Source organism: Heterodontus francisci, chromosome 8 (assembly GCF_036365525.1).
Source record: "Heterodontus francisci isolate sHetFra1 chromosome 8, sHetFra1.hap1, whole genome shotgun sequence".
NCBI classification, from domain to species: domain Eukaryota; kingdom Metazoa; phylum Chordata; class Chondrichthyes; order Heterodontiformes; family Heterodontidae; genus Heterodontus; species Heterodontus francisci.
This window is the reverse complement of record NC_090378.1, coordinates 92,376,265-92,401,866: the sequence shown is the minus strand read 5'-3', so window position 1 is coordinate 92,401,866 and position 25,602 is coordinate 92,376,265. Positions and strand designations below refer to the sequence as shown.

The window sequence follows — 25,602 nt, the reverse complement described above, 5'->3', positions numbered from 1 at the left end:
TTTGGGAGCAATGAAGGTGGGTTGGAAAGGGGAGAAATAGGGAAATTGAACCTGGGAGTTGAGGAAACGAAAAGGTAAGTACATTGACAATTACATGCCAACGTGCTTTGTTGAATGCTAATTTTCTTTAATCCACTTACTGGAGACCTGAATTTATTTTTTTAAAGAAATTTAAAAAGGAACAGATAAAAAATGTCTTTGCTAGCAGCTTAGGATGACCACCTAATTTGCAAAACTATATGCTACATTGCAAGGCCTGTGAGGTGGAGACGAAACGTATGCTCATCCCAGCAAGAACCAAGACCCAGGAAGCTTAAGGGAACTGCCTGTTCTCTTTAGCAAGAATACACTGCTATCTACCATGCTTGAATCACTGTATAACTGTCATGTGACAAGACCCCCCTCCCCCACCTTTGATTTTAAACTGGTGTTTCTCTGCAGCAGTTTGAGAAGCATCTGGACACTGACACGTGCAGACCCAAGTGGGGGTCCCCCCTCTCTCTCTCTCCCTCTCTCTCTCTTCATTCCAGCTTGCAAGTTGCGAACCCTGCCTGCTGACTGACCACCTTTGCATACTTCGGCTACAATCAGAAACCCCTTTGGAGGAAATTATCTGCATCGCTGTCTCCAAGAGACCCACCGAATCAGTCCTATATCTCTTCAAACTGAAAGCCTCAGGACCACCAAATTCAGCTAGACGCCAGCCGAATCAACAAGCACCACAGACTGTATACCCCTTTTTTATGGACTCTAACTTGACCAATCTACCCTTCCCCACTCTGTAACCTATTTGTGTGTGTGTGTGAAAGTTGGAGCATAATTTATTATTTTATTTAATTCAGTTTAAGTACAATAATGTTAACCTATTTCTTTGTTAAACTCAAGAACATTTGTTCAATTGGTTCTTGTTATGATCATAGTAAGTGAGTAATCAAAGCACCTACTGAATTGGCCAGTACATCCACTTTAAAAAAGAATTAAACCTGTTGTGGTCAAACAAGGAGAGGGAAAACCTTTGACCCCTCCTCACCTGACTGTAACAACAGAGACAGGAAGTAGAGAAGAAGAAAGAGAAAGACGAAAAGTGTTGAAAATTACCGGATTTGAGGAGAGGAAAAGTTAATGGGAAAATGAGGGTGATGAGAGAGTAAAATGCAGAAATGGAAAATTGAGAAAGAGCATGAGAGGAAAGGCAAGACCAAAAAGAGGAAGAGCAGCAAAGGGAAGTGTAAGTTGGCATTGGTCTAGACTTTGCATTCAAACATAATAAAGACTCATCCAGTCCACTTAACCCTGCAAAGTCCTCCTTGTTAACATCTGGGGACGTGTCAAAATTAGGAGAACTGTCCCACAGACTAGAAGAGCAATAGCTCGACAAACAGTCAACCAATGTCTGAGACTCTTCCATCACTATCCCTGGGTATGTCCTGTCTCACCGGCAGGACAGACCCACCAGAGGTGGAGGCACAGTTGTATATAGTTGTGAGGGAATAGCCTTGGCTGTCCTCAACATTGACTCCAGATCCTATGACATTTCATATTAGGTCAAATATAGACAAGGAAACCTCCTGCTGATTACTACCTACCGTCCTCCTCAACGGATGAATATTTGGAATTCTGTGCCTCAGAGGGCAGTGGATGCTCCATCCTTGAATATATTTAAGGCTGGGACAAACAGATTTCTGATCAGTCAGGGAATCAAGGGATATTAGGGCGGCACAGTGACGCAGTGGTTAGCACCGCAGCCTCACAGCTCCAGCGACCCGGGTTCAATTCCGGGTACTGCCTGTGCGGAGTTTGCAAGTTCTCCCTGTGTCTGCGTGGGTTTCCTCCGGGTGCTCCGGTTTCCTCCCACATGCCAAAGACTTGCAGGTTGATAGGTAAATTGGCCATTATAAATTGCCCCTAGTATAGGTAGGTAGTAGGGGAAATATAGGGACAGGTGGGGATGTGGTAGGAATATGGAATTAGTGTAGGATTAGTATAAATGGGTGGTTGATGGTCGGCACAGACTCGGTGGGCCGAAGGGCCTGTTTCAGTGCTGTATCTCTAAACTAAACATAAGGAGCAGGCAGTAAAGTGGAGTTGAAGCCCTAGATCAGCCATGATCATATTGAATGGTGGAACAGGCTTTAAGGGCCGTATGATCTACTCCGGCTCCTATTTCTTATGTTTTTAATGTTCCTCCATGTTGAACACCACTTGGAAGAAGCACTGAGGGTAGCAAAAGCACAGAATGTACTTTGGTTGACTTCATTGTCCATCACCAAGACCGGCACGGTAGCACCACTACTGACTGAGCTGGCCGAGTCCTGAAGAACATACCTGTGAAACTGGCAGGTGGGAGAGAACCATAACAAAAGAAAAACCTACTTGAGCTCTTCCTCACCAATCTACCTGCCGCAGATGCATCTGTCCATGACAGTATTGGTAGGAGTGACCAGTGAACAGACCTTTTGGAGTCCAAATCCCATGTTCAAATCGAGCACACCCTCCATCGTATTATGTGGCACTACCACTGTGCTAAGTGGGATAGAACAGATCTAGCAGCTCAGAACTGGGCATCCATGAGGCACTGTGGGCCACCAGCAGCAGCAGAATTGCATTCCACCACAAACTAGTGGAAGCATATCCCTCACTCCACTATTACCATCGAGCTAGGTGGCTAACCCAGCTTCAAAGAGGAGTGTGGAAGAAAATGCCAAGAAGGCAGCAGCAAGCAAACCTAAAAATGAAATGCCATTCTGGTGAAAATACAACAGACTTACATGCATGCTAAACAACAGAAGCAGCGTGCGATAGAGCTAAGTCATCCCACAACCAATGGATCAGACCAAAGCTCTACAGTTGTGAATGGTGGTGGACAATTAAACAACTAATGGTAGGAGGAGGCTCTATAAACATCCCCATGCTCAATGATGGGGGAGCCCAGCACCTCAGTGCAAAAGACATGGCTGAAGAATTTGCAACCCTCTTCAGCCAGAAGTACCGAGTGGATGACCCATCTCGGCTCCTCCTGAGGACCCCACCATCACTGATGCCAGCCTCCAGTTAATTTGATTCACTCCACAAGATATCAAGAAATGGCTGAGCGCAATGGATACAGCAAAGGCTATGGGTCCCAACAACATCCAAGCTGTAGCATTGAAAACTTGTGCTCCAGAACCAGTTCCATCTTTGACCAAGCTGTTCCAGTACAGCTACAACACCGGAATCTGCCTGACAAAGTGGAAAATTGCCCAGATATGTTCTGTCCAATAAAAGCAGGACAAATCCAATTCAGTCAATTACTGCCCCATCAGTCTATTCTCAATCATCAGCAAAGTGATGAAAGTGTCATTTGACAATGCTATCAAGCAGCACTTAATCACCAATAAACTGCTGACTGATGCTCAGTTTGATTTCAACAGGACCATTCAGCTCCAGAACTCATTAAAGCCTTGATTCAAACATGGACAAAAGAGTTGAATTCCAGAGGTGAGGTGCGAGTAACTGCCCTTGACATCAAGGCAGCATTTTACTGAGTGTGGTATCGAAGAGCCCTCGTAAAATTGAATACAATGGGAATCGGGGAAAACTCTCCATTGGCTTCAAAATAAGATGGCTGTGACTGTTGGAGGCTAATCATCTCAGCCCCAGGACACCACTGCTGGAGTTCCTCAGGGCAGTTGTCCGAGGCCCAAAAATAAGATCACAACTGTACAGGTCATTGGTGAGATTGCACCTAGAGTACTGCATACAGTTTTGGTCTCCTTACTTAAGGAGGGATATACTTTCATTGGAAGCAGTTCAGAGAAGGTTCACTAGGCTGATTCCTGGGCTGACGGGATTGTCTTATAAGCAAAGGTTGAGCAGGTTGGGCCTATATCCATTGGAGTTTAGAAGAATGAGAGGTGATCTTATTGAAACAAATAAGATTCTGAGGGGACTTGACAGGGTGGGTGCCAAGGGGATGTTTCCCCTCGTGGGGGAATTTAGAATTAGGGATCACATTTTCAATATAAGGGGGCCTCCCTTTTAAGATGGAGATGAGAAGGAATTTCTTCTCTTAGAGGGTTGTTAATCTTTGGAATTCTCTTCCCCAGAGAGCAGTGGAGGCTGAGTCATTGAATATATTCAAGGCTGAGTTAGACATATCTTTGATCTACAAGAGAGTCAAGGGTTATGGGGGGCAGGCAGCCAAAGTGGAGTTAAGGCCACAATCAGATCAGCCATGATCTTATTAAATGGCAGAGCAAACTCAAGGGGCCGAATGGCCTACTCTTGCTTCTATTTCTTATGTTCTAAGAAATCGTACTGCAATTGTATTCTCCCTTTCTTTATCAGTTTCTTCGTGCTCCTTTGTTGTATTCTAAAATCTTCCCAATCCTCAGGTTTACTACTATTTCTGGCAACTTTATAGGCCTTTTTAAAAAATCTTATACAATTCTCAACTTCCTTTGTTATCCATGGTTGATTGCCTTTACTTTTGGGAAGGAATGTATAGTTGCTGTAAACTATGTAATATTTCTTTAAAGAGTATCCATTGCTTATGTACTGTCATACCTTCTAATGTATTTTCCCAATTTGCCCCTCATACCTTCATAATTTCTTTTGTTCAAATTTAACACACTGGCTTCAGATTGAATTACCTCACTTTCAAAAATAATGTAAAACTCTATCATATTATGGTCACTCATGCATAAAGGTTCTTTTACAACAAGATTATTAATTATCCCTTTCTCATTACATAAAGCTAGATCTAAAATGGTCGGTTCCTCAACATACTGCTCTAGAAAACCATCCCGACCATACTCATGAAACTCGTCCTCCACAGCAAAGTGCTCATTAGCTTTACCCAGTCTATATGCAAATTGAAATCACCCATGATTACTGTATTACCCATGCCACATGCTGCTCTAATCTCCTGATTAATACCATGGCCCACACTACCACTACTGTTTGGTGGCCTGTAAACAACTCCTACCAATGTTTGCTGCCGTTTGCTGTTTCTTAGCTCCACCCAAACAGATTTCACATTTTGTTCTTCCAATCTGAGATCCTCCCTTACTAATGATCTCATCCTTTATTATCAGCGCAACACCACCTCCTTTTCCTTTTTGCATGTCCTTCCTAAATATCGAAAATACTTGAATATTCAGTTCCCACTATTGGTCACCCTGTAGCCACGGTTCCATTATGGTAATTAGATCATACCCATTTACCTCTAATCGGGCCTTTACCTTGTTGCAAATGCTGCATGCATTCAGGTAGAGTGCCCTTAACCTTGTCTTCTTGACATTATTCTGCATTCTAAGCCTAGTTGATGCTCGCCATTGTTTCGCTGCCTTCTAATATCACTTGCTACTTTTCTACCTGCTGCTAACCCAGCTTTACTTCCTTCCAATTTGAGTTACCCCTCAGGTTCCCATCCCCCTGACAAGCTAGTTTAAACCCTCCCCAACAGCACTAGCAAATCTCCCTGCGAGGATATTAGTTCCGGTCCTGTTAAAGTGTAGCCCATCTATCTTGTACAGGTTCCACCTGCCCCAGAGTCTCAGAAATCTGATGCCCTCCTTCCTACAACAATTTTCCAGTCACGTGTTCAATTGATCAATCCTTCTATTCCTATGCTCAGTCGCACGTGGCACTGGGAGTAATCCTGAGATTACTGCTTTGGAGGTTCTGCTTTTTAATTTCCTTCCTAACTCCCTAAAATCTGCTTTCAGAACCTCATCCCTCTTCCTACCTATGTCAATGGTACCAATGTGGACCACAACCTCTGGCTGTTCACCCTCCCCCAGAAGGATGTCCTGCAGCCGCTCCGTGACATCCTTGACTCTGGCATCAGGGAGGCAACACACCATTCCGGAGTCACGTATACTGCCACAGGAATGCCTTTCTGATCCCCTGACTATTGAATCCCCTATTAGTATTGCTCTTCCACTCTTCTTCGACCCCTCCTGTGCAGCTGAGCCACCCGTGGTGCCACAGACTTTGCTCTGGCTGCAGTCCCCTGAGGAACCATTCCTCTCACCAGTATCCAAAATGGAAAACTGATTAGCAAGCAAGATAGACTTAGGGGACTCCTGCACTGCCTGCCTGGTTCTATTAGACTGCCTGGCGGTCACCCATTCCCTCCCTAAACATGCTATCCACATAGTCCTCTGCCTTGCGGATGCACAACAGTGACTCCAGCCGCCACTTGAGTTCCAAAACCTGGAGCTCAAGCTTCTGCAGCCGATGACATTTCCTGCGGATGTGTTCGTCTAGGACACATAGTGCGTCCATGACTTTTCTGCATACCACAGGATGTACATTTCACTTGGCCAAGCCATAATGTAACTTTAAAAACTTTTTATTGCAATGAGAAGTAAAATAACTTACCAGTTACTCACCAATCAACTTCTTCCCCTGTACCAAAGAGAGAGGCAGCTACTGGAGGCTGAAAAAAAGGTAGAAAAAAGAAAGGAGCCCCTCCCTCACGCACCATACACCCACTTTACACTCTGCACTCAAATTTATTTTCTTCTTAATCTATGTTCCCCTGCTTCCTGAACTCCCTCAATTACCAAACTCCCTTCTTAACACTCTATGCCCTCCAGCAGCACTTAGTGCAGACAAGCAGCACTGAGAGTCCCCCAAATTTATACTCTGAAAGCAATGCTGTGTCAGCTCTGCTAAAACTCAGAAACTCAGCTCAATTGAGGGATTTTAGCTACAAGGTTAGGTTAGAGAAGCTGGTGTTGTTCTCCTTGGAGCAAAGGAGATTGAGGGAAGATTTGATAGAAGTGTACAAGATTTGACAGGTTTGGATAAGGTAGACAAAGAAAAACAGTTCCTATTAGCTGATGGTACAAGGAATAGGGGACGCAAATTTAAGGTTTTGAGCAGGAGATTCGAAGGGATGTGAGGAAGAACTTTTTTACATTGTGAGTGGTAATGATCTGGAACTCACTGCCTACGAGGGGGGTGAAGGTGGTGACAAATGATTTCAAAAGGAAATTAGATGGGCACTTGAGGGAATAAACTTACAGGACTATGGAGATAGAGGGGGGCAATAGGATTGCGCTACCGAGAGCTAGCATGGACTTGAAGGGCCTCTGTCTGTGCCATTATGACTCTATGACCCTATGGATTGACAGGGTAGATGCTGGGAGGCTGTTTCTCCAGGACAGTCTAGAACTCGGGGTCTCAGTCTCAGAATAAGGCGACAGCCACTTAAGACTGAGATAAGGATAAATTTCTTCACTCAAAGGGTTGTGAATCTTTGGAATTCTCTACCCCAGAGAGCTGTGGCTGGTCAGTCATTGAATATATTCAAGACAGAGATCAATAGAATTTGGGTACTAAGGAAATCAAGGGATATGGGGATAATGCAGGAAGGTGGGATTGAAGTAGAAGATGAGCCATAATCTTAGTCAATAGTGGAGCAGGCTTGAAGGGCTGAATGGTCTACCCCTGCTCCTATTTCTTTTGTTCTCTAATCTATATATGCTGCTCCTCATCAATATCATCTTCAGACCAAAGGGTATGGCCATAACACTCAACTTGACCTTTCTGTCAGTTCATTCAACTCCTCAGCTACCCAAGTACTGTCAGACTGCTTTGGGGTAATTTTAACTTTTGATGGGAGTAGGAACTGGGCAACAATAGATCAAGTGCCTGTTATACACCCCACTCAATTTAACAGCCACACCAAAAGTGAAAGCCACCCCACTGTCTAACTTTGAATCCTGGATGGATCATGACTTCCTCCAGTTCAACATTGGGCATTCATGATGTTCAACATAGTTCAACATTCAACAAAGCTATGATCGATTGGTCTCTCCACAAACTCTGCTCTCTTGTTACAGACTTCATCCCCTCCCAGCCCACTATCAATCTGAATGAGACAATCTGGGTGCATTGTTTGATCCGGAGCTGAGCTTTAAACCTGCATCCTATCCATCATTAAGGCAACTTGCTTCCACTGCCATACCAGTATCCCTTCGTCATCACTTCAATCCCTCTGTTGCTGAACTTCCTGACTTGTTAGTGTAATGCTGTCCTTTGTTCCCTAGCCTTTATCTATTGTAAACTACAACCTGTCCAATACTCTACTAGAATCCTGTCTCAATCAAATTCCATCACTTGTTCTCACTGACACTGTCCTGCAATGTATCAACTTTAAGTCCCTGTTCCTTGTCTTTAAACCAAAACACAGCCTTTCTTCACCCTTCAAACTCCTCCACTCATATAACCCTTCTGTACACCCTTGGGCCTCTGACTCCACCCTTCCAGTCATCTTCCCTCCTTTCATCCCATTATTGGAGACACATCAGTACTGCTGTATGGAACTCTTTCCCTGGAACTCTCTGCCTCTCTACCACTCTCTCTCCACCTTGAAAGTCCTAATCAAAGCTTATATTTTCAGCCAAGCTTTCCAATAGATCTCCGAAACTCTTTCCTCCTGGGTTGGCATCCATTTCCAGCATTCATTTGTGAAGTGCCTTGCAATGTCTTTGTTTATATTAAAGGTACTTCACAAATCTAAGCCGTCATTTTGCTTCCCTTACAGTTCCTCAGCTGTGAAATTAGCACCGTCACCATGAAAATCAGATACTGACTGCAGTTAACAATGACCATGTTATTATTAGATAAACCACGTAAGATAAAATCTTATCCAGCCATGTACTTCCTTTATATATCTTCCACTGTAGATAATCTTAAAGGGCCCAACCCTAATTTTGGAATATCACGTTGCCCATTCTAATCCCTGCACCTTAATTTACCCCCGGCAGCCCAGTCATAACAATGCACGTTTGTATATCTGGTTATACGTTAATACAAATAAGTTTATTGCACAAATTGGACCAAGCAGCAATATTGGGGAATATAATTAGTATTGCTGAATGCCATTAAGCATTGCTTCATTACACCTCAAATTGGATCGGTACAATTTCATCAAATCCTGTCATATATTTCAAATTAACATGAAGCACACTGACCTAGGTCTGTTGGCCACATTAAGAGATGCTGTAAATGGGCTCCCCCATACGGCTTGGAGGCTTAAGTTACCACCCAGTATTGGGATACACCAAGTTCAATTGCCAATTTATGCTGAGTTGTCTGACCTCAGTGACCCTGGTCTGGGAAAGAGAAAAATCAGCCAGGATTCCCACTCCTGCCACACTGGATATTAAGCATCTGTGAGTGGATATTGGGTATCAGGATCAAGCATGGGTCAGCCAACACAATGCTCACTGCCTAGGCTGATTCATGAAGAATCGGCAAAGTATCCTGTTGGGAGCACAAGCAAAGGTAGGGTGGGAGGAGGGATTTGGAAGAAAAAAAGAACAAAATGTGACTTCTAGAAGTAACTTAATTTTAAACTGATCCACCGGATAGGAAACTGCTGAGATCAGATTGGCTCTCCATTTTACATACCACCATGAAGCCAAAGGGAAGTAACATCAGGTGTGGTGTAAAACAGGAACCCATCCGATCCTGCCAGTTTCCTGCTTGATGGGTTCGGCTAAAATTACCCAACTAGTGTTAGGGTCATCTCTGAGAAAAAGAGTGCACAGCTTGGCTGTTTTGTTGAGTGGCAGTAATCAGTTATATTAAATCCATATCAGAAAGATACAGAGTGATGTTTGCATTGATCATATGTTTAACACTTACGTTGTACTGTTTTGCCCCACCATAAGTGGGAGTAAAATGACTGAGAATCTAAATACCCGTTACCATCTTCAATAAAACTAAAATTATAACTTGCAGAATAGGGTTTTCAAATCCTAAATTCTATTAGGTGAAAAACTATTAACTTGGAGCTATACTTTTTTTCCTCAGATGTGAAGATGTTGCAATTATGCTTGCTGAAGCACTGAGGTTAAAAAGAAGAAGTGATTGTGGGTTTGCCAAGTCATTATGCTTTGTGAAATAACATGCAAGGCGAAGAAAGAGGTTAACTGAAGAAGAAGTGAAATAGCCCTGCATTCTCCACCACATTCAACTACTATCAGATTGGTGTATAGTGCTAAGGCCCATTCATTTCATGATTACCCCTCAGTTTTAATAATTTCAATATTGACAGCATCCATTAAACTGTAGAATTTATAAATGCTCACTTCAATCAGTGACTCCAGTCGTCAACCTCTTTTATCCTAATTCTCGCACTTCCCTTCCAACACCAGCTCCTCCGAACGTGTGGTTCCACAGGCACATTCAACTAAAGTCTGGCTCGAGTATAAAATTAAAACCCGACACGGGCCCAACCCGACAACAGCCAACCCAAACCCGACCCGAGCCCGAGTCCTTTAATTTTTTTAAATGCCCGACCCGACCCGGGCACATGTATTCGGGTTTGGTCGGGTAGCCAGGCTTTAGACCAGTGATCTAGTACAGGTGACAGTTGTTGATGAACCCATGTTCAATTAACATCATAAAGTTAAAGAAAAACACTGATTTCAAACAGGTGAAGGTGCCGCAGCCCTGAGCACTCGCAGGAGAAACCGTATCCACTTCAGGAAATCATGCAATGTAACAAACAAGCTTCTGAACTGCATCAAGTTCCGATGTCATTAACAAACAAAAAAATTTCCACGGAGAACTCAGGTTGGGAAGTTTAATCTCCCTATTTCCAGATAATTTTAAATCCTTGGGCCAAGTATAGATTAAAGCAAGTACTCAGTTGATGTTTCTATACTTACCGCAGTTACTGGTATCTTCCCCGGGCTTGTCAGTTTCTCCCGGACTTGATAGATTTCAGAGTGTAAGGGGTTGGGTAAGTTTCACTCAGTTGCTTTATGTTGGAACTTGTAACTGTTTCTTTCCCCTCCTTTCTCTCCCCACTCTTCCCACCACTGATTTCTGTTTGTCCTGATCTCTGTCCATGTCCAGCCCAACCTGATCCGAGCCCGAATTTTGGACCTGGAAGAGAGACCCGACCCAAACCCGACATATGTTGTCGGGTCTGGTCGGGTTTGGGTCGGGTAGCCATGCTTTACATTCAATCCTTCAGTACCTCTTGCAAATGTGAGCCTTGAATGTGAATGCCAGTGGGTTATTCAATGATGGAAAGCCTCACAGTTGAGCCTGATTCCATCCATCAGCCACATCTACACAATTACTTCCAGTGAAGAATTTCCAGTACTGCATTTCTCTAACACCTTTCACAACCTCAGGAGCATCCCAAACCCATGTGAAGTGTACTCATTGTTGTAATGTAGGAAATGTGGCAGCCAATCTGCGCACAACAAGATCCCACAAACAGCAATGTAATGATGACCAAATAATCTGGGGTTTTTTTTAGTGATGTTGATTGAGAGATAAATATTGACCAGGACACTGGGGTGAACTGCCCTGCCGTTCATCCAAATAGTGCCATAGAATTTTTTATGCCCAGCAGAGAGCGCAGATTGGGCTTCGGTTTAATGTCACATCGTGACATCGCCGAAAGTGCAACACCCCCCTCAGTAATGCACTGGTGTGTCAGCTTAGATTACATGTTCAAGTCCCTTCTGACTCAGAGGCGAGAGTGCTACTACTGAGCCATTGCTGACACAGGACAGTGAACAGAAATGGGAACTATGGCTAGTTTTACTTTTTCTCAGTCGAGGAACACTGAGGCTGACATCAGCTAATTCAAAATAGACCAGTTTGGGAACATGGGAACTTTCTTGTCTGTATGTCTCAGGACCACACCATGCTTTATATTTACCTACTGAGCAAGTTGGATTTTATGATCTCAGCATTTTTCGTGACCTGGACAAGGTCACATTCATCCAGTATATTTTCAGATTTTGCCCAACAGGGTGATGTAGCAACACAAAGCAGTAAGCTGCACGTTTGTGGTTGCAATCCCCCACACAATGCCACCCTGGGCTCAGTGAGCTTACCAAGAATAGTAACAAGCAGAGCTCAGGTGGGAAGGAGAGGGAGAAATGGGAGCATGAGTCATTTTGAGCAGCACTCATACAGGTTCTAAAGAACAGCTATAAAGCAGCACAGTTGGAGGCCCAACCTTACACCTGAGTGATGTTACGCTGTGCAGGAGGGAGTTTTTTTTATATAAGACGAGATCTAATTTCAAAAATAGACAAAACAGTCAGGATTTCCTGCTGAGCACTGTCTGATATTTGTGTGGTACTCAGATAGGGTGGGTAATGAGGCTAGGATTTGTTACGGCAGATCACCACCCACTTCAACAACTGCACAATGTTCTGCTGTAACTCCCAGGGAATGGGAGACTATCTCAGTCCCAAAGGGCTCATACAGGGACATAACAGTCACTCACCTTGGCCAGGATTTTGTGAGGCCTCCGAGACGGGATCGGAGGCACAGAGGCACGGAGTATCGCGATGGGTGGCGGGGGTGGGGGGAGTGGGCAGGGGGCAGGTGGCAGCTGGGCAAAGGGCCCGTCGCCCAGCAATCTTCCATGGAGTGGGATAGGGCTATGATGGCCTTCATACCCAGAGGCCAATTGAGGCCGATTAAGGGCCCCTTCCCACCATGTGATCTTACCAGTAGCAGGGTAGGGACGATATATTGTAAAGGGAGGCGCCCTCACTATGGGCTTGGGGGGGGTGGGGGGGGTCCCTCCTTCATGTGCAATTTGTGGCCTATTGAGGACCTCCACCAGGAACAACTTTACCCCCAAGGAACACCTCTCCCCCTGCACTGCATGACCACCCATACCATCCCCACCTTGCCAGGGCCTTCCACACTGGCACCTGCAAACCTGCCTCACCTAACTCGGTCGGGTGTTCCAGCGCTGGGCCTCTGCAGTACCAGCAGTGGCCACCACTCCCGGTGGCACTGCCAATACTGCTGAACTGCCAGCCCTTTGATTGGCCAGCAGTTCGGAGGTGGGATCCCTGTCCCTTTAAAGGCAAAGGTGGGGTTCCCCGCCCCTTTTCGGCCCGGTGCCAGGAGCCCTGCCTCCAGCACAAAGTCCAGCTCCTTGAGTGCTGCTGACACTGAGATAGCATTTAGAAGCACAATGTAAGGAGTCACATAATCACACACAGGCATCAAGTGGAAGCACAGTGGAAAGAAGTAAGAGGTGCTCACGGAGCTGGGAATTACATTAAAATTTTGGCCACACTAGACTACCCCGATAAGATTTGGAAGACACTTTTACATCATAGAATGAGTGGGCACTGTGCGATTTGTGACACGGAGTTAAGGTTCCGTAGATTGTGGCATATTAGTGATGAAGCTGTTTATACAGTAGGCAGATGTGATAGTTAAGAAAAGGTCAGCTGGAGCATAAACAACATAAAATTCTGAAATCTTAGAGAAATAAGGATTGTGCAAAGCTTTAAAATATCTGTGCCTGGCTCTTTAAATTGACTTCTGCCTTTTCTCCAGCGCTTAGATGGCTATTTTCCATGGGTGTGATTGCTGTAGAGCACAAATAAGGCAGAAATTACATAAACTAAGACAGATGACATCAATGTGTCTTAATAGTCTCATTATTTTTGAACTTTCGCTCTTTAATGAAATAAGACAATGTGACAAGATTATGTATCTCATGATATAAATTATGCAGAGGGAATAAAAGTTTTATGTGAATACAGTAAGTTGCATTGTTTGACAATGTTCCATTATCCTCTAGGTCAGTAAGCATGACTGCAGAGAAAGGAAAATATCGCAGAATCTATTTTCTACTCCTTCACAGGGGCACCCTGCATAGCAGCCTGGCTTGGCCTCACTGATGCAAATTTAACTTACTAGTGAGTGGAATGGATTGGTAACTTCCATTAGGATGACTGCTAACACTTGGTCACAGTGCCAGTGAGTTCCAGCAAGGCTGGAAAGAAAATGGAGACAAAATAATTCCATGCACTTTTAAGATGGAATCTGTTGAGGCAACCAGAGAATGGTAATATAGCTTGAGAATACGACAACATCGGAACAAGATCTATCAAACGGCACTTTTTGATTAAAATGCATTTAATTTGCACTGACAAAGGCACGAACATTTAATCTCCTGAGAAAAGTGAATTCCCACATTCAGCACAGATCTAGAATGGTGTTCCTCATAGTTTTGTATTACATGGTGTAATGTCAAGATATATAGACCAGGAAGGTTGTAGCTTTGATCCCTGATCTGCAATGGATTCGCTGATCTCAGCTGGAGCCACAGTGGGGCATTAAATTTGGCATCAGTGTCCCAGGCTTATGAAAATACCAGTCAAGACTCCTGTTCTTAATAACTACCCATTGACAATTTACAATACTGAAATACTCCGAGGTGGTTATTTTGATTTTGGGCTATCATGCAAAATAGGAGAAAGTGAATTGGCAGCCGATGATTTCAATCAAAATAAAAACTGGAAGAGATGTTAAACGGGCTGCCGATTCACTATCACCTGTTTTGCACTGTTGCACAAAGTCAATATTACTCCTCTTAGGTAAAGGATGGTGGACAAAGACTGGGGAGGAAAGGGGATAGAGGAAGGTTGGTGGGAGCAAAAGAATGACTAAAGAGCATGGTTTTAATGGAATTTTTGAAAACAAGGAAGAAGGTGGTAAGGTCAAAGTGAAGTGACAAGAAAAAGAGTTCCACAGGGTGGGGACACAGGGTAAAGGAGTGGCCCTCAATGGTGGAACAAAGGAAGTGAGAAACAAGGACTAGGCTGGAAGCAGGAGGGGTGGGTGTGTGCAAGGATGTGTCGCTGCAGAAAATTGCTGAGGAAGGTTGAGCAAGGTGAAGAGAGGGATTTGAAGGTGAGTAAGAGGAGCTTAAAAATCAATTTGAAAAGCCACGGGAAGCCAATGGAGTTTGTCAAGAGCTTGCACAGAAGTTTACACATAGGGCTGGATTTTACAGCCCACCACCCCTACTCCCCCCTCCCAACCCTGACGTCAGGGGTCGTGGTGGGGAGGGCCCGGAAAATGCCTCTAGGAGAGGCTTGCCTTGGGCCTCGACACTGGGAAGTCCCAGCCCCATACCGCCGGCGGTGGCGAAGCTTTGTGGCACCCGCCACCCGCTCCCCCCCGCCCCACCGCCGCTCAGCGACAGGAGACATATTTACATATTTTTTAAAATGCAGATTACTGAATTAAATACTTACCCGCTCTGGCCATCCATTCCGTTGCCATATTGGAGCCGGCGACCGGCACTCACGCCATCGAATCTCCGTGCATTAATGTAAGGCGGAACACTGGTGAGGACAGGGGAGCAGGTAAGTTATTCAGTGCAGGGGGTGGGGGGAGTGGGGTAAAACTAATTTCATTGGTCAAGGTGTTGTGGGAAGGGTTAAAGATTAAAGTTTGTGAACTTTGGGTGGGGGGGGGAAACTCAGGTGCACAAGGTAAATATTCTGGGGGATAGGGCAAGGAATTAATTGTTTGGTCATGGGGGGGGGGGTGGGAGAGGGGCTTGAAACATTTATTTAATTTGCTTGAATAAATTCTAAGTGACTATTTCTTTAAAAATTCAAATTAATTGTAAGAGCTTGAAGCCCTTTAAAAATGGCATCGGTGCCTTCGCAATGGCCCCAGACGCCATTAGCAGGGACGGACTGCCCACCCCCTCTACGTCATCGGGGGGTGGTCTGCCTCGGCCATGTAAAAATATGTTTGACTTTGTTTAATATCGCGGAGGCTCCACAGAGTAAAGCCCCTATGTGCGGGCCGTTGTTTTTTACGGCTGCTTCCCAACATAAAATTCAACCCGTGAACATCAGGTGAGGACAGGTCTGACTTGGCAGCAATGCCCTCCTACTGTCTATCAACATTCATTGTCTAATCCCATGCTGTAATGATGTCTCTTAGATGGTTTATATAGTTTGTGCAAACTATTAGGTTGTTGGATGATGAATCACAGTTCATTTATAGAAAAGCGGCTAGTGCTAAAGCCTTCTTGCAGTAAAGATGCCAAGAAAAGCTTTGTGAGTTTCTAAACACCACACATGCATGACGAATGGTCTTGTTGGCGATGTAATGGAGGTCTGCTGGCACCCCACTGAACATTACTCCATTTCAAGTGGAGAGGAGAAATGCTGTGAAAAACAAAAACATCTGGAATAACAGAGTGGTATTGACACCTGCCAATGGTCCAACTTGCCATACAACTTACTGAATGCTGGTTGAGAGCAGGCCCCACAGATTAAGATAATAAAAGAAACAGTAAGCAGATAATTCAAATTTCCAAAAAGGGTCAAGGATAAATAAAAATGACCTGCACGTTGCTTTTAGAAACCTCTTAATGGCCTACTCAAGAGAATCATCTGCAGAGGCCTGGTGTGAAGGTTAGCTCCTTAACCTCTCAATACGAGACTGAAAAAGAGAATCAAAATGCACTTAGAATGTGAAGAAATTTTTAAAATCCAGATAAGCCTCATTAAATTAATCCAACTTTGTTTACATGACATTCTGTCAATGCAGCAGAGACCATAATGTACTTACTGCATAGAGTTCAACACAAAGTCAAACAGTCCAGCCATTTTTCCTTTTGCTTGAGAAAACAATCCAACAGAAAATGTTCCTGTAAAAAGTCACCACACAACCCATGACCCAAAATAGCCCATGCCTGCAGAACACATTAACCACCTAAACTCCCTGTAGAGTAAAAAAATTACTTCCCATTTTATACACCATAAACCAAAATGATAAGAAACAAAACTGCAAATAAAAATCACACAGGTCAGCTGCCCTAACTACCCTACACATGCTGGCAAATAACAGTTTTAAAGGCTTGGTATTTTTGGCCATTTTTTATACTGTTCAAATGTTGATAAAAGTAGAGTGCTTGTTTGTCACACATCTCCATTATCATTATTTGAATTGCATCATTAAGGTTAGAGAGCTTGAGTCTGAGTACTCTTAAAATCGTTACTAAATGAGTTGGGATTCTAGGTCACTCATTTTCATTTGTTTTATTCCCATTTGCTCCTTGATATAGCTCACCACAGTTCATCTCACTGGAATTAATGCAGTCCTAAACTCACCAGCGTGCTAGATCTCGAGTCTGTAATTACACATCAGATTGTATCTTGCAACAGCACCTCTCATGGAGTGTTTTTTCTTGTATGCTAAGTCTTGCTGTGCCCAAAAATGTGCAGAGAATTATTGATGTGGAATGGAACTATTTCCTTGCATTTTTCACCTTATTTTCCGACATTGCACTCCCAGCCTGGATCCTGGGCTGTGATATCAGAAATTTGAGCATTCATGGCACATGATTTTCTGACCAATTAAAATTACAATGGCCGGAAGGATTGAGGGCAACACAGCTGCGATTTCCTGACATGGGCTTCCGACAAGAGAGACTCTGCCAGAAGTACAAACTCGGAAGACTGGCCTTCTACTCCAGAATCAGGTAATCTCAGGTGAAGTATCACACAGAGTAAATGATTGTCCCCCCAGTAATATTTTAGACCCAACCGCAGAGGAACATCCCTACTGCAGTAACATTATATTTTCCAAACTGGCCATACTTACAGCTTTTTCTTTTAGGTGTCAGCTGTGGCTCAGCATTTTGCCTCGGAGTTTTGAGCACAAAAATCAAGGCTGACACTCCAGTGCAGTATTGAGGGAGTGCTGCACCATCAGAAGTGAATTCTTTTGGATGAAATGTTAAACTGAGGTCTCGTCTGCCTTTTCGGGTGGACATAAAAATTCCCATGACACTATTTCGAAGAAGAGCAGGGGAGTTATCCCCAGTGTCCTGGCCAACATTTATCCCTCAATCAACAAAAAGAATTACCTAGTCATCATTCACAGGGTTGTTTGTGGGAGCTTCCTATGCACAAATTGGCTGCCACACTTCCCACATTGCAACAGTGACTACACTTCAAAAGTACTTCATTGGCTGGAAAGCATTTTAGGACATTCTGAGGTTGTGAAAGGTGCTATATAAAGGCAAGTTTTTCTTTTTCTTCTTGAGACTGTCAATTGGGCATCTTTACAAGCAGCTGAGAATGAGAGAGAGACCCAGGAGAGAGACAATGACTTCTGCCCCTGCCTAACTTTGCGCAAGATGATGAGGCAACTGCAGACATTGTAATTTTAATTTATTACACATGTGAGGTAACTTTCATCTTCCCCACGTGCGAGATAAATTGCTGTGGCAGATTTCCCCCATCCATTATAGACCCCGCCCAATTCTCATTTCCATTGATATCACCACATTTCAAGAAGTTGGGGTGCACAGCATTTAGATTTTCCACCCGTTACAATGAGCGGACTGAAAATCCTAAATTGCACACCCCAGTTTACCATGATGTGGCCACTATGAGTGCAGCTCCCCAGTTGGAGCACCAGATCACAGACTCATCTCTGAACAGTACACTATTCAATATCGATTAACACATCAGGAGGGATTTTCTTTTAGCAGTGATACTCCTATGGGGCAGGATCTCCCTCCACCCTTCTGAACCTGTTGCAACCCTGATGCAGTTTCCAGGGTCAGGAGTTATTAACCAGGTATGGCTGGATCCCAGGTGGACTCCCATCACATGACGGAATCTCCACTACAGGGCCATAAGAGGCAGCAGAGTACTTCAAATGGTAGAAGCAACTGAAAACTGATGGAACTCATTCCTGTGGGCCGAGGCAGAGACTGAGGCCTATAAAGCTAAGCCAATTAGGGGCCATATTTGTTCCATGTGTTGCCTAAAATGGCTACTGCCAAAAGCCTTTATTTATAAATCATGACATCAGAGGTCACAACAATCCAAAGCGTCCAAACATTCCCCTTTTCATTAAAAAAAAAGTCTGTTCTTTCTTGTCCTTTCAAATTTGTCTGTTGCGACACATGGGTTTCACACATGATCTTTAAAGCGTTCAAGTTGTTTTGTGGTACGCATGCGAATTGTTGTTGGCTGTTCGTCTGGCATCTGCTGGTTGGTTGGTGGTGTTTCTAGTGTTCCTTGTCTGGGGAATGTTAGTGTTGCTGCTGTGGTGATTGTTGCTGCTCATCTGTTGCACTAGTTGTAGTACGGTTGACCTCTAGAACTGATGATGGTTCAGTTCCTTGTTCAGTTGGCAAACTCAGATGTCTCATCAGCCGTTTGCTGTGAAAGAGCAGCTTCTCTGGTTGAGCGTAGACATCTGCGATTGCGACAATAGATCTGGCCGTTCACCTTCACCTGGTATGATCAAGGTGACAACTTCTTCACGCAAGTCCAAAGCTGCCAAGTGGGTTCATTTTTCTTGAGTGCGTTGAATGTTTGCATTCTGTCTGGCTCTCCAACTCTCAGCTCTGGCAATGACTTTGCAGGTTTATCAAAGTGACATTTGACTTCCTGTCATTTCACTATGCTCTTGTCTCTCACACCTGTTGCTACTTCTGGCTTCAGTAGTTTCTTCGCTGTTGGAAGAGTCATCTGGGTGCAGCATGACATTAGTTGTTGGACTGCACTTCTCTTGCCTTCAGTAGGTGTATCTCTCCACTCTAAGGTTATCCTGTATACATCTGTGCTGGTTCTAGTAGATTTCTTTATGATCCTTCTGGAAATTTTTGCTGCTGCCTGAGCCTTTCCATTTGACAGGGGATAGTGTGGAGATGATGTATAGTGCTGAATTCTTCACTCCTGAACTGAGAGCCATTGTCGTTCATCACAATGTCAGGAATTCCATGATGACTGAAGTGTGCTTTTAGGCATACTACAATCTCACTAGTAGTTGTTGACATCAGCTGGTCTGACTCCCAGTACTGACTAGTAGTCAACTGTGACTAGAATATCAGTTCCAGTGAGATTGAAGAGGTCAACTCCAAGCTTCATCCATGGTCTGTCTGGGACATCATAAGTCATGAGCGGCTCTTTAGATTGCTCAGCTTGATGTCCATTGCAGGCACTGCACTGGTTGATGTAGTCCTTAACCTCATTGCTTATGTTTAGCCAGTAGCGCACTTCTCTCACCTTCCTCAGACTAGACTCGATTTCTTGATGGCTTGCATGGATGCACTTTAGCATCTCATTTCTCATCACTTTAGGGATAATGACCCATTCCCTTTGTACAAGATGCCATCTTGGGCGGTCACTTCATCTCTGTCTGCCCAGTACTCTCTTACAGTAACAGGTATGTCCTTGATGGCTTCATGCCATCCTTTCATCACAACTTCCTGCATCTGGTTGTGTAGTTTGCTTGATCTTAGCAAAACGCTTGTCTGTCAGATTCAATGTTACTGCTGTGTTGATGACTTCCAGAGCATGTTGTGCTGCTGTTTCTTGTTGAATCTGGAAGATTTTGCATTCTGTGCTCGCATCATGAACTTCCTTCAAAGGGAGTGCAGCTCTTGACAGCATGTTGGCAATGTATCTTTGCTTCCCTTGCTTGTCCTGCACTTCCAAGTGATCTCTCTGCAAACAAAATAACATCCTTTGCAAACGCTTTGGAGCAGATAGATATGGTTTGAGAAAGATGCTTTGAAGTGGCTTGTGGTCAGACTCTACCATCACTTTCTCTCCCAAACAGGTACTGGCTGAAACGTTCACAAGCAAACACAATAGCCAGACACTCTTTCTCAATCTGTGTATAGCGCCATTCAGTTTGTGTTAACACTCTGGATGCAAACGCAATGGGTTGTTTTTGCTGCATGAGAGTTGCTCCAAGTCCTATTTCACTGGCATCACACTGCAGGGTGACTTCCTTGTTGACTTCATAGCACCTCAGCATTGGCAATGTCGTTACTAGTTATTTGATGTGAGTGAAAGCTGCTTCTTGTTCTGTGCCCCAATACCACTGAAAATCCTTTGCAGTGAGCTTGCATAGAGGTTCACATTCTGACGACAGATTGGGCAAGAACTTGGCTCGGTAGTTACAAATCCAACAAATTGCCTTCACGGCTGTTAGTTGCTGCATCTCTGCTACAGTTCACACCTTATTAGGATCAGGGCAAAGTCCTCTAGCTGTTAGTACATGCCCTATGTACCTGACTTCAGTCATCTTCAGCTTCAGGTTCATCTGGCAAGTTGTCTCTCTAGCATGCTCGCTAGATTCCGATCATGGTCTGTGATGGCATTTCCCATCACATCTCTACATCCATAGACCAGGAGATCATTTATGATCACTTCCACTCCTGGTAGACCATTGACTATCTCATGCTATCTGTGTTGGTACTCTTCTAGAGCAGTAGAAGTGGAGTCCAGAAAGTAGTCAGAAAGCTACTGCTTTCTCTTGCCAGTATCTATCCTTAGCATTTAGGGTAATAAAGATCTTTGCCTTGGCAAGTTGAGGCAGAATCTCTTCAATGGTTGATATTCTTTCTTTGGCCTCCTTATCTCGAGAGACAATGGGTAAGCGCCTGGAGGTGGTCAGTGGCGTGTGGAGCAGCGCCTGGAGTGGCTATATAGGCCAATATCTGGACTTATAACCCGTAACTGCTGCCTTCTGTGTTGTTTCAGTCGCTGTGAGGCAACTATGGAGTGACCTCTCCATGGCACATGCCTGGGCGAATTTATGGAGGTTGAGAGTTGCCCAGTCGTCAAAACCCCCCTCTTGGCCTTTCTGGTGGGGTCCAAAGGAGTGCAGAGCACGACGTTTGGCACCGGTATGGCTGCAGGAACTGCCGGAAACATGCCAAAGGTGACACATGACCACCTACGGGGTTCCGCTCCGGATTTTCTGTTAGGGTTTACTCCCTTAGCCTTGATCTCTCCAGAGACGCCCACAAGGCAGTGGGGTTGATATAGGGCAGGTATAAAGCTTTATTCAGGTTCTTTGGATCCAAACACACTCTTAATTTTCCAGGTCTTTTCACTGCTACCATGCTGCTAATCCAGTCTGTAGGAGTTGTCACTTTCTTGATTACTCCCATCTTTTCAAGTTTCTCTATCTTGTCTTTCAGGCTGGACTTGAGGGCAGCTGGAACTCTCCTCGGAAAGTGTTGAGTTGGTCTAACTGTCATCTACTTAAAGATGATATTCACCAGAAAGGCATCCAAGAGCTGTAAAAACATCTTTGTAACCTGTCAGGATTTGTTCAGCAGTCAGTAGCTCGGTGTTATGTGAAACACTGTAAATCTGTTCTGGTATGTGGAGGGTTACCAGTCCAAGCTTTTGCCTTGTTTCAGCTGAGATGAGGGGAGTTTGCTTAGTGTCCACTATCTGGAACTGAAATTCTTCTTTCTTTCCATTGCATTGGACTCTCAGCTTAGTTTGTCCTCTTGAAGTGAGCATCATTCCATCATAAAGCCTTAACTTTATCTTCAACGGCTTCATATTCGGGTCATCACCTTGTGCAATTTCACATAAGTCCATGCAGCTCATGATATTGCATGTAGAACCTGACAGCTCACATCAGCTTGATGCTCTCCTTTTGCAGTCATCATTCCACAGTCACAAACCACTTTCTACCTCGAGACCTGATGGCACCAACATGTTCTAGCGTGTAGGGTGATTCATCAGAATCATCATCAGACATATCTCCAGCACCCATTTTTACAGCCTTGCTTTTCTTCTCTCCAGCAAAACACGTGTGCAAAGTAATTCAGCTTCTTGCAGTTAGAGCACTGCTTTCCCCAGGCTGGACATGCTTCCTGTTCCTTCTTGTGATGTTTTTACAGTATTTATAATCCAGTACTCTGGCCTTGATCTTTCTGCTGGCCCTTCTGAAAGTTGTCCTTTCTTTTCCTCATTGATTTGTGCTTGGAAGACTTGGACTGCCTCTCAGTACAGTGCACGGCCTCGTCCGTACTCCCATCAATACTCGTCAGCTGTTGATTAGCCACCTCAGAGCTTCTGCACATGTTAATAGATTTCTTGAGAGTAAGTTTCTCTTCTCTCAGCAGATGTGCTCTCACAGCAGGATTTCTTGTTCCTAAGACAATCCTGTCTCACTGAGATCCTCCTTCAGTTGCCCAAACTCACAAGACTCAGCTAGATGTCTCAGTACAGTCTCATACTGATCAATATTTTCCCTCTTTCCTTTAGTAGAGGATTCAAAGTGGGTCTTCAACGCCTCCAAAATCACACACAAGTCTCACTTTTTTTCTCCTCAGTGAGATCTAGGATGAAATACAGCTTGTAACACTCATCCCCATCAATGATAACAGAGTGGCTACTCTTATCTGTTTGGGTTTCTTGCCCAACTCTGTGGCAATTTCATAATTCTGCCATTGAGAATGGAAGAATTACCAATTCCTTCTCAAATCTCCCTTTATGACCATAAATTTGAGTCATAATGACTTACCCAGCTGTCAATGACCTGTGCAAAGTTACAGACAGGAGTTGTTTTCAACTCTGATGTTTTACACATCACATCTTACAGCTATCAATATCCTCTCAAATCCCAGCTACTCACTTCTGACACCTTGTGGTGCTAAAAATGGCTACTGCCAAAGCCTTTAGTGACATATCATGACATCAGAGATCACATATCTATGCAAGCCAAAGTGTACAGAAGTATTTATCCAAACAATACTGGAGGAGCGGAGGAGGTTACCCTCAGTGAAAGCTAGCTAAATATATACATGACACCCAGCTAGGAGGACTATGAAATGAAAGGAGAAATAACATTTTCAAAGAATGCTCAGTAGAGTATACACCTGGGATGACTAGAAGAAAATAAATTCCAAATGGAATGCATGCAAGATACTTCATATTGAAAGCAAGAATAGGAGACCAATATACTCTTGCATGGACAGGATTTTCAAAAGGGGAAGTTTAAAGAGAACTCAAGAGGTTGTTTGACGTGCCATATCTATAGGGTGTTAAATATTGTCACGCACATGCACTCCAAACTTATGAACTATAAAATAAACTTATGAAGTAAACCCGAAATGGACGCTGTTCTTGTAAACGATATGAAGTAAGAGGTCAGGTGACCCCCTCCTTTCCTGCCAATACACAGAGATCTACAGGAAGCCTGAGCTAATTTTCATGTCTGGACAAGTCTTAAAGAAGTCTTTAAAATACAAACAACATTTCTGGGCACATCCTTGAGAAATCATTAACTTTTTTTCATTCATTCATGGGAAGTGGGCATCGCTGGCTAGGCCAGTATTTATTGCCCATCCCTAATTGCCCTTGAGAAGGAGCTGCCTTCTTGAACCACTGCAGTCCATGTGGGGTAGGTACACTCACAGTGCTGTTAGGAAGGGAGTTCCAGGATTTTCGCCCAGTGACGGTGAAGGAACGGCGATACTGTCCCAAGTCAGGATGGTGTGTGGCTTGGAGGGGAATTTGCAGGTGGTGGTGTTCCCATGCATCTGCTGCCCTTGTCCTTCTAGGTGGAAATGCAAATGGCCTTTTCTATGGAAATGGCTGCTTCTCTCCAACTGATTGGGTTAACAATGATGTTACAGACTTTTTGACTCCAAACTCGAATTCCAAATAATGGGTGTGTAAAGACCTACTTTATTAAGGTGAGATGAGAATGACTGACACCCGGACTCCATTGTCTAACAATGGCTTGACCATCAGAACATTTATGAGAACAATGAAAAGAGAAACTATGGTCACATGACAGAAACTAGGTTTCTGATAAGGAGCTTTGACAAAGATATATTCTGGACAGACAAAGGAGATCCATCTCTGCCATCGAAGAGAAGGGACCCTGCCTAAGATTACCGGCTTTGAACTACATGTAGGCAGCGACTGGAGTTTGGCTTTGAACTCCCGACCTGAGAAACCATACCAGGACTTCGCCATTGACCTTTGGCTGGAATATAACAAGAATAGCTTGCAACAGCTCATTCATCTTCCTGAGCTTCCCAAATCTTTCTTCAGCGAACAAGGGAAAAGATTACAGGCCTGCACCGTTTCAAGTCTTCAGCCCAGGGAAAAGCCAGTTTAACAGAGGACACTTTTAAAGCATCAGACCCAACACATTTTACCTTTATAATCTCTATCTTTTCTTGAGTGTGTGTGTATATGTATGAGCGTGAGAGTGGGTGTTGCGAATATTTCGAGTATTGTATAATAAACATTTATCTTTCTTTTAAATTTTTGAGAAAACCTGTCATTTGTCTGTTCTTGACAATTAAAGCAATCAGGAGTTAAAAACACCATTAAAAAAATGATGTCTTCGGTAAGTCGAGAGGTGGAAAAGGGAAACCATCCCTATCATCTCTCACCTGTCCATAACACTATCAATGAACAAAGTGAACAAGATGCTGGATTATATTGTAAAATCAGTTGAGTTTAAATCTCTAGAAGTCATGTTGAATCTGTATAGGGCTTTAGTCAGGATACACCAGGAGTAATGGTACAGTTCTCAGTCCTGCAGCATAAGAGGCCATGCAAGCCCTGGAGAACAACAAGGCTGTTGTTTGGTAGCAAGTGAACTGTGAGGAATGACTTGGTAAGCTGTCCCCTTCAGCCTTGAAAATAGATGGCTCAGGTGACTTCACCAGATTGAGAAAGCAAATCAGAAACAGTACTTTCAGAAATGCCAAAGACAGCTCAAATTCAGAGATGTGAATGGCCAAAGTTAGCACAGACGCCAGGAAGTGTTCTTTCTGCATAGGACAAGCAACAGCTGGAATGGGTTGTCAGAAGCTGTGACATGTGTCAGTACATTGGATTAATTTAAGAAATGGCTAGGCGGTGTACTAGGAAAGAGATAAGGTTGGTATGGGGGAAAGATCATAAATTGTGTAATGTAAAATATCGTTGAACGAAAGCAAGCATCAGATATTTTTAGTCCGCAGTGTCTGGTCTGCATAAAGTCTGCAATCTCAAA

General features: G+C 43.9%; 1 long non-coding RNA gene across 1 annotated transcript in view; it reads right to left on the bottom strand.

Annotated features, from left to right (window-relative positions):
- The window catches only part of LOC137373019 (uncharacterized), a 241,285-nt gene extending 224,820 nt beyond the window's left edge, over positions 1–16,465 (bottom strand). The window contains exons 1-2 of the long non-coding RNA XR_010975554.1: positions 16,381–16,465; positions 16,154–16,251 (exon numbers count right to left, since the gene is read on the bottom strand). This is a non-coding gene — a long non-coding RNA (uncharacterized lncRNA). The remainder of the gene's footprint in view (positions 1–16,153; positions 16,252–16,380) is intronic.
- Between the last annotated feature and the right edge of the window lie 9,137 nt (positions 16,466–25,602).